This window comes from Oncorhynchus gorbuscha, linkage group LG14 (assembly GCF_021184085.1).
Source record: "Oncorhynchus gorbuscha isolate QuinsamMale2020 ecotype Even-year linkage group LG14, OgorEven_v1.0, whole genome shotgun sequence".
Lineage (NCBI taxonomy): Eukaryota > Metazoa > Chordata > Actinopteri > Salmoniformes > Salmonidae > Oncorhynchus > Oncorhynchus gorbuscha.
The window spans coordinates 29,938,272-29,946,657 of NC_060186.1; the positions used below are offsets into that span (position 1 = coordinate 29,938,272).

General features: G+C 43.5%; 1 long non-coding RNA gene across 1 annotated transcript; it reads left to right on the forward strand.

The window, feature by feature from the left end:
* The first annotated feature begins 100 nt into the window (after positions 1-100).
* On the forward strand, positions 101-1,151 carry LOC123995824. The gene is made up of 2 exons (XR_006831898.1): positions 101-824; positions 927-1,151. It is a non-coding gene; the product is annotated as an uncharacterized LOC123995824 (long non-coding RNA).
* Positions 1,152-8,386: the final 7,235 nt, after the last annotated feature.

The following is an 8,386-nucleotide window of genomic DNA, read 5'->3' on the forward strand; positions in this document are numbered from 1 at the left end:
AGTCAATTATTTTATTCACATAAAAAAAACTGATATGTGACAGGTATTAATGTCAGAATAACATGCAAAACATGTTGGGCCTCTCTCAAAACAGGTGGAGCTCCGCCCCACCTGCCTGGATTGACAGGTCACAGCTGGATGTGACCAGGTACCAGGATGTCCGGTCTGTCCCGATCGTCCTCTCATCTTCACTGGAGGATGACTCCTTGTCCTCATCTGAACTGAGGTGTTGAATAAAAAGGGCCCTCAGTCAGAAACTTTACAGGTCAGACGCGTTATTCTTAGTATAGAGCCCTTCATAAACCGGGTAGTTTGCATACTGGTAGCTGATTGGCTAAAAACAGCATTTAGCCGTGTGTATGTGAGACTGTATACGGTCACCACGATCATTGCGCCTTTTCACCTCGATAAAATGGCTACAGCAAACAATGTGGAACACATGCCGATGTAGAAAATAAACGTTCAAATGAATTTGAGAGAAACCGAAACGAATTGTGAAACAAACAAAGTGGGCACTTTACCCGCTTCACTGACTGGTGCGCCGAACAAGGGATATATTGAGTTTGTGAATACAACCAAAATGGAGCTGAAAGTCATTCTACGGGACTTTTAAGTGATAAACATGAATGGCGAAAAGGATGGGATTAGCAGCTAAACTGCCGCTGGATTTGAACCGACATATCAATGACCCCCTCTCAGTCTGGCATGGAATATACAGGACACCGAAATCACAACGCGCAACAATGTGTTGTCTCTCAGCGTAATTAAAAAGTTGAGGAAGAGGGATGCGACAAAGCAGTGAATGGATACTATGTTATGTAACTGTTAGTTGGCTAGTTACATCATTCTAAATTTACACTGACAATATAACCGGTCGTTTTGTAGTCCTAACTATTAGCTAAAGTTGTTTCCCCCTGTGTTTCAAGGTACACATGTCAAGAGCCGATAGGAGTGAACACCCTCGCAACAATGCTGCCAAAACCCTGAAAAATAGCTGGCTCGTCACAGATGTACACAAACTACTACCTCGTCATCCATTTATAGTAGCGTGGAGCCAACAACATTTACATTTACATTTAAGTCATTAAACAAACATGGAATATTTTTTTTCATTTGTGCACAATAAATGACAACATTCAGATCAACGTTAATAAATAATTGTAATGTGTTAGTCATTCTATAAAGGGGCGCTAATGCTCGGTTTTGCATACATTTAATGTAAGCTTGCCATCTAGCCTGTGGTTATGTTGCAACCAGTTTAGCGTCGATACTTTCGTCCGGACTACTTTTTCTGGCAGTATATATTTATTGTGAATGTATTTATTAAAGCAACATGTTCAATATAGATGTGTAGTTTCTTTCCTTACTGTGTTGGCAACCGGTTTATAAAAGCAATAAGGCACTTTGGGGGTTAGTGGTAAATGGCCTATGTACCACGGCTAAGGGTTGTAAATGCAGGCACTCCGCGTTGCGTCGTGGTAAGAACAACCCGTAGCCTTGGTATATAACCCATATACCACACTCTTGGGCCTCATTGTTTAAATAGACGCTCAGCGCTATATCAAATCGCAAAGGGCCTACACTGGAGCCAGTTCCAAATGTTCAACCGTAAACAATCATAACATTTTGTTCATCGTTATAATTGGTCAGGGGAACATATCCATCGATCTAACTGTTGTATATTATGACCCTCGCTTGGTTAGCTGCCGAGACTCAATAGCGCCCCACGTCATGTGCCAGTACCACACCGCAGGTCTGCCATTGTAAATGGCCATTGTTTTTGTCCCTGAAGGGACTTCGGAGGAAGTTTCATTTGATTGAATGCTCTAGTAGTTAATCGATGTGAAGACATTTCAGTGTCTGTGTTTGCAAGACATGATCTGTAGAAAACGTTATGCTTAAACTTTGACATTTTAAACTTGAATGTGTCAGGTGAAATTGGCTGTGCCCTTGTTGTGCTAATATTCTGCAGGCTGTATGCTAATGTTAATTTCTATAATGTTTTATTTGTTAGCGATTCATGCTGGGCGATCTAATTCCTGCAACTGTTTACATTGAGATACACTACATGCCCAAAAGTATGTGGACACCTGCTCTTTGAACATCTCATTCCACTATTGTTAGGGTTGCGTCAATTCGAATCTGGTATCAGGATAAGTATGACACTGAGTCACAGATTGTATACTATGTATTTTTTATTAGCTAAGCAATAAGTGGTAAATGCAATTTTCGTATATAGGGGCTCTCTGTTCCACCTCGCAGGGCAAACAGAGAACTGACTTGTTCCTGACAAAGATATTATAAATATACTCTTGACAGAGGTAGTTCCTGCTTCCGAGCCGACCTGTCAGAGTAGAGACTGGGCGTGGTTTAGACTAGTTGTTTGTTGGCGCAGAGCTGGTCCCGGCCCCCGGGGCGCTTCAGCGGCCAGTCGTTGTAGTTGTGTAGAATATACAGTTATCAGGCACCTGGCTCCTGTTATCTAACAAAAGACTGTTTGTTCTCGCAACACTACCTTCTGAATGTGCCCCCCCAACTTATTGCACAGTTCCAGTCTTCATGTTATTCTGTATTTTTCCATCATGAGAAAGGCCCATGGCCCTGAAACTGTTAACAATGTCTCAAGTCAGCAATGTTGCATAACACATACATCCAAACAAGCCAACAGCAGATAATATTCAATCACATATATGGTACCGGGCTATAGTGCATAATTCAGAACCTCACACTATTAGCGCCAGATACACTACATGACCAAAATAATGTGTACACCTGCTCGTTGAACATCTCATTACAAAATCATGGACATTAATATGGAGTTGGTCTCCCCTTTGCTGCTATAACAGCCTCCACTCTTCTGGGAAGGCTTTCCAGTAGATGTTGGAACACTGCTGTGGGGACATGCTCCATTCAGCCACAAGCATTAGGCAATGATGTTGGGTGATTAGGCCTGGCGTTCCAATTCATCCCAAAGGTGTTAGATGGAGATGAGGTCAGGGCTCTGAGCTCTGAGCCCTGTACCTGGTCAGCTGTGGGGACAGTAGCATACGCAACTGTCATCTTTTAATTTTTTTTTTTTTAACAGATTAACAATATTGGTTTATGTATTTTTTTTAAAAGCACTGGACCAAGAATCAATCACTGGGGACACCCTTTGTTATGTCCAGAAAACCTTATTGTACATCAGTAAATACACACTGCATTTTGTCCGTTAAATAGTTTTCAAACCAGCTACACGCAGGCTGGTTCTGCCAATTGAGGAAAGCCTCAGAATAAGTCATGAGTGACCCACTGTGTCAAAAGCCTTAGACAATAAAAATGGCCGCACAATGTTTCTTCCTATTCATACAATTTAATAACATCATTGGTGCTTTGGTCTGAAACCCCGACTGATAATCATTTAGAATACATTTTGTAGTTAAAGCGGCAATCAGCACGAGAAAACATAGTGGCCTCCCCACCCCTGGGTCGTAAAAATCTGAGTGTTGGGGCTGGAGAAATGTAATTACTCTCAAATTCATAGAACTATGGATTCAAGGACTGACCATCCGTCACACAAGCCTTCGCCTTGGCTCCCCCTTCTGTCCTGCCGAACTTACTGCTGGCCCTTCACTGACTCTCATATACACACACACACACACACACACACACACACACACACACACACACACACACACACACACACACACACACACACACACACACACACACACACACACACACACACACACACACACACACACACACACACACACACACACACACACACACACACACACTCCCTCTGCCATTTGTAGGTCATTGTAAATGTTACTTGTTTTCCTGAGAGAAATCTCTACTACTATTTCCCGAGTACATTATATTTTGCACTTTGGGTTCGCCCTGTGCCTTTTTATTAATGAAGATACATTTGGAGCACAACAGCGTTTGGGTTTCGTCCCGCTTTGATCTATGGTGCTTAAATAAATTCAGTAGTTCTAAATCTGCGACTGCCGCCTCCTCTTTACACCAGTGACAATCCAATTATAAACTCAGCAACAACAAAAAAAACATCCCTTTTTCAGGACCCTGTCTTTCAAAGATAATTCGTAAAAATTAAAATAACTTCACAGATCTTCATTGTAAAGGGTTTTAACACTGTTTCCCATGCTTGTTCAATGAACCACAAACAATTAATGAACATGCACCTGTGGAACGGTCGTTAAAACACTAACAGCTTACAGACAGTATGCAATTAAGGTCATAGTTATGAAAACTTAGGACACTAAAGAGGCCTTTCTACTGACTCTGAAAACCCCCAAAAGAAAGATACCCAGGGTTTCTGCTCATCTATGTGAAGGTGCCTCAGGCATGCTGCAATGAGGACTGCAGATGGGGCCAGGACAATAAATTGCAATGTCCGTACTGTGAGACACCTAAGACAGTGTTACAGGGAGACAGCACGGACAGCTGGTCATCCTCGCAGTGGCAGACTACGTGTAACAACATCTGCACAGGATCGGTTTATCTGAACATCACACCCGCGGGACAGGTACAGGATGGCAACAACAACTTTCCGAGTTACACCAGGAACGTACAATTCCTCCATCAGTGTTCTGACTATCCACAATAGGCTGAGAAAGGCTGGACTGAGGGCTTGTAGGCCTGTTGTAAGACAGGTCCTCACCAGACATCACAGGCAACAACGTCACCTATGGGCACAAACCCACCGTCGCTGGACCAGACAGGATTGGTAAAAAGTGCTCTTCACTGACGAGTCGCGGTTTTGTCTCACTTGGGGTGATGGTTGGGTTCACGTTTATCGTCGAAGGAATGAGCATTACACCGAGGTCTGGACTCTGGAGCGGGAATAATTGTTTTAGGTGGAGGGTCCGTCATGGTCTGGGGCGGTATGTCACAGCATCATCGGACTGAGCTTGTTGTCATTGCAGGCAATTTCAATGCTGTGCATTACAGGGAAGACATCCTCCTCCCTCATGAGGTGTCCTTCCTGCATGCTCATCCTGACATGACCCTCCAGCACGACAATGCCACCAACCATACTGCTCGTTCTGTGTGTGATTTCCTGCAAGACAGGAAAGTCAGTGTTCTGCCATGGCCAGCGAAGTGCCCAGATCTCAATCCCATTGAGCACGTCTGGGACGTGTTTGATCGTAGGGTGAGGGCTAGGGCCATTCCCCCCAGAAAAGTCCAGGAACTTGCAGGTGCCTTGGTGGAACATTGGGGTAACATCTCACATCAAGAACGGGCAAATCTGGTGCAGTCCACGAGGAGGAGATGCACTGCAGTACTTAATGCAGCTGGTGAACACACCATATACTGACTGTTACTTTTGATTTTGACCCCTCCCCTTTGTTCAAGGACACATTATTACATAACTGTTAGTCACATGTACGTGGAACTTGTTCAGTTTATGTCTCAGTTGTTGAATCTTATGTTCATACAAATGTTTACACGTTAAGTTTGCTGAAAATAAACGCAGTTTACATCTCCAATGTCTAGAGGTGACAAATGACGTTCCGAACAGTCTCTACAGGTTTATGAAGTCTTGACTGTAATGACACTTTGAAATGCATTATGTTTGTCCGACAGTATGCCAGTATTTCTTTGGCTGTGAAGTGCCAGATCATTGCACATGTGTTTGCCTCCCGGCGATATTCCACGTCTTGTCAAGAGAGGATCAGTGTTCATAGAAAAACAACTAGAGGTTATCAGACCCTTACTGACACTGGTTTAATAAACCTTTCACTCTCATGGAATGTGAGGTTCCTTTATTCAAGTCCTCTCACAAACCCATCAGCCTCAATCCAATAGTTTTTTAAATATTGGACATAAGTATTGTAACGGACAAAATAATCTGTACATTGTGTCCCAGTGAAGGGTGGCCCATTTTACTCAGGAGTACCTTTTAGTTCCCTAATCCAAAGTGTACAACACAAGGAGCGTCACTGCTCATTCTGCCGCCCTTATATAGTGGCCCATCAACTTAAATAATATATTAATTTTTCCCCGCTTGGAAATACATACTGCACCGTAAACAATTATGTACATTGTGTCATAAAAAGTGGGGGGTGGTACAGTCTACTCAGGTGCTCTTCTAGTTTCCAAATCCACAGAGGAGTATTGCTGCTCATTTTGCAGCCCTTAAAATTCTCAGTCAGCTTTAATGCAGTACTTCAATGCTATTGATGGAATTTATAAATGGGGTGCAACTCATTATTGGGAAGGTGTTCCGAATGTTTTGTACACTCAGTGCCTTCAGAAAGTATTCAGACCCCTTGACCTTTTCGACATTTTGTTACGTTACAGCCTTATTCATCAATCTACACTCAATACCCCATAATGACAAAGCAAAAACAGGTTTTTAGAATGTTAATTGCTCATTTATTAAAACAAAAAAATGAAAAATCACAGTTACATAAGTATTCAGACCCTTAACTGATACAGCATTCAGACCCTTTACTGATACAGCATTGAGTCTTCCTGGGTATGATCTTATGTTTAACAGTGAGAATCGCAGAATGGTGAATTTACTAAATGACTGAGAGTTTGACTGTTATATTAGGTTGCTTCTTGTGTAAATATTTTCTGTCTGGATTTTAATGATTTGTATGTCAGACCCTGCACCCACTGCACCCAGTGCCTCCAACCCCTTGGGCATCAACGCCTCTGGGCTGGGCAACGGTGTGTTTGGTAGCCCTGGCATGCAGAGTCTGATGCAGCAGATCTCTGAGAACCCCCAGCTGATGCAGAACATGCTGTCTGCGCCCTACATGCCAGCAGAATACCACCCTACAAGCCAGCAGCATACCACCCTGCATACCACTGCTGGCTTGCTTCTGAAGCTAAGCAGGGTTGGTCCTGGTCAGTTCCTGGATGGGAGACCAGATGCTGCTGGAAGTGGTGTTGGAGGGCCAGTAGGAGGCACTCTTCCCTCTGGTCTAAAAAAAGATCCCAATTCCCCAGGTCACTGCCCTGTGTTGTCTTTCGGATGGGACGTTAAACGGGTGTCCTGAATCTGAGGTCATTAAAGATCCAATGGCTGTTATCATAAGAGTAGGGCTGTTAACCCTGGTGTCCTGGCTAAATTCCCAATCTGGCCATCAAACCATCACTATCATCTACTAATCTCCAGTTTACAATTGGCTCATTCATCCCTCTCCCCTGTAACTATTCCCCAGGTCGTTGCTGCAAATGAGAATGTTTTCTCAGTCAATTTACTAGGTAAAATAACGAATTTTAAAATGATGTTACAAGCTTGGCACACCTGTATTTGGAGAGTTTCTCCCATTCTCTGCAGATCCTCTCAAGCTCTGTAAGGTTGGATGGGGAGCGTTGCTGCACAGCTATTTTTGATCAGGTTCAAGTCTGAGCTCTGGCTGGGCCACTCAAGGACATTCAGAGACTTGTCCCGAAGCCTCTCCTGCGTTGTCTTGGCTGTGTGCTTAGAGTCATTGTCCTGTTGGAAGGTGAACCTTCACCCCAGTCAGAGGTCCTGAGTGCTCTGGAGCAGGTTTTCATTAAGGATCTCTCTGCACTTTGCTCCTCTCATCTTTGCCTTGATACTGACTAGTCTCCCAGTCCCTCCCACTGCAAAACATCCCCACAGCACAATGCTGCCACCTCCATGCTTCACTGTAGGAAGGTTCTCCCATCTCCACAGAGGAACTCTAGAGCTGTCAGAGTGACCATCGGGTTCTTGGTCACCTCCCTGACCAAGGCCCTTCTCCACCGATTGCTCAGTTTGACCGGGTGGCCAGCTCTAAGAGTCTTGGTGGTTTCAAACTTCTTCCATTTAAGAATGATGGAAACCACTGTTATTGTGGACCTTCAATGCTGCAAACATTTTTTGGTACCCTTCCTCCGAATACCTGACTCGACACGATCCGGTCATGGAGCTCTACGGACAATTCCTTCAACCTCAAGGCTTGGTTTTTGCTCTGGCGTGCGCTGTCAACAGTGGGACTTTATATAGACAGGTGTGTGCCTTTCCAAATCAAGTCCAATTAATTGAATTTACCACAGATGGATTCCAATCAAGTTGTCGAAACATTTCAAGGATGATCAATGGAAACAGGATGTACCTGAGCTCAATTTGGAGTCTCATAGCAAAGGGTGTGAATACAGCTGAGAGTTACAGTGGGGCATGGAGGAATGGGTCAAAATACCAGCAACAGTGTGTGAAAACCTTGTGAAAACTTACAGAAAACGTTTGACCTCTGTCATTGCAAACAAAGGCTAAATAACAAAGTATTGAGATAAACTTGTGTTATTGACCAAATGCTTATTTTCCACCATAATTTGCAAATAAATTCATTAAAAATCCCACAATGTGATTTTCTGGATGTTTTTTCTCCATTTTGTCTGTCATAGTTGAAGTGTACCT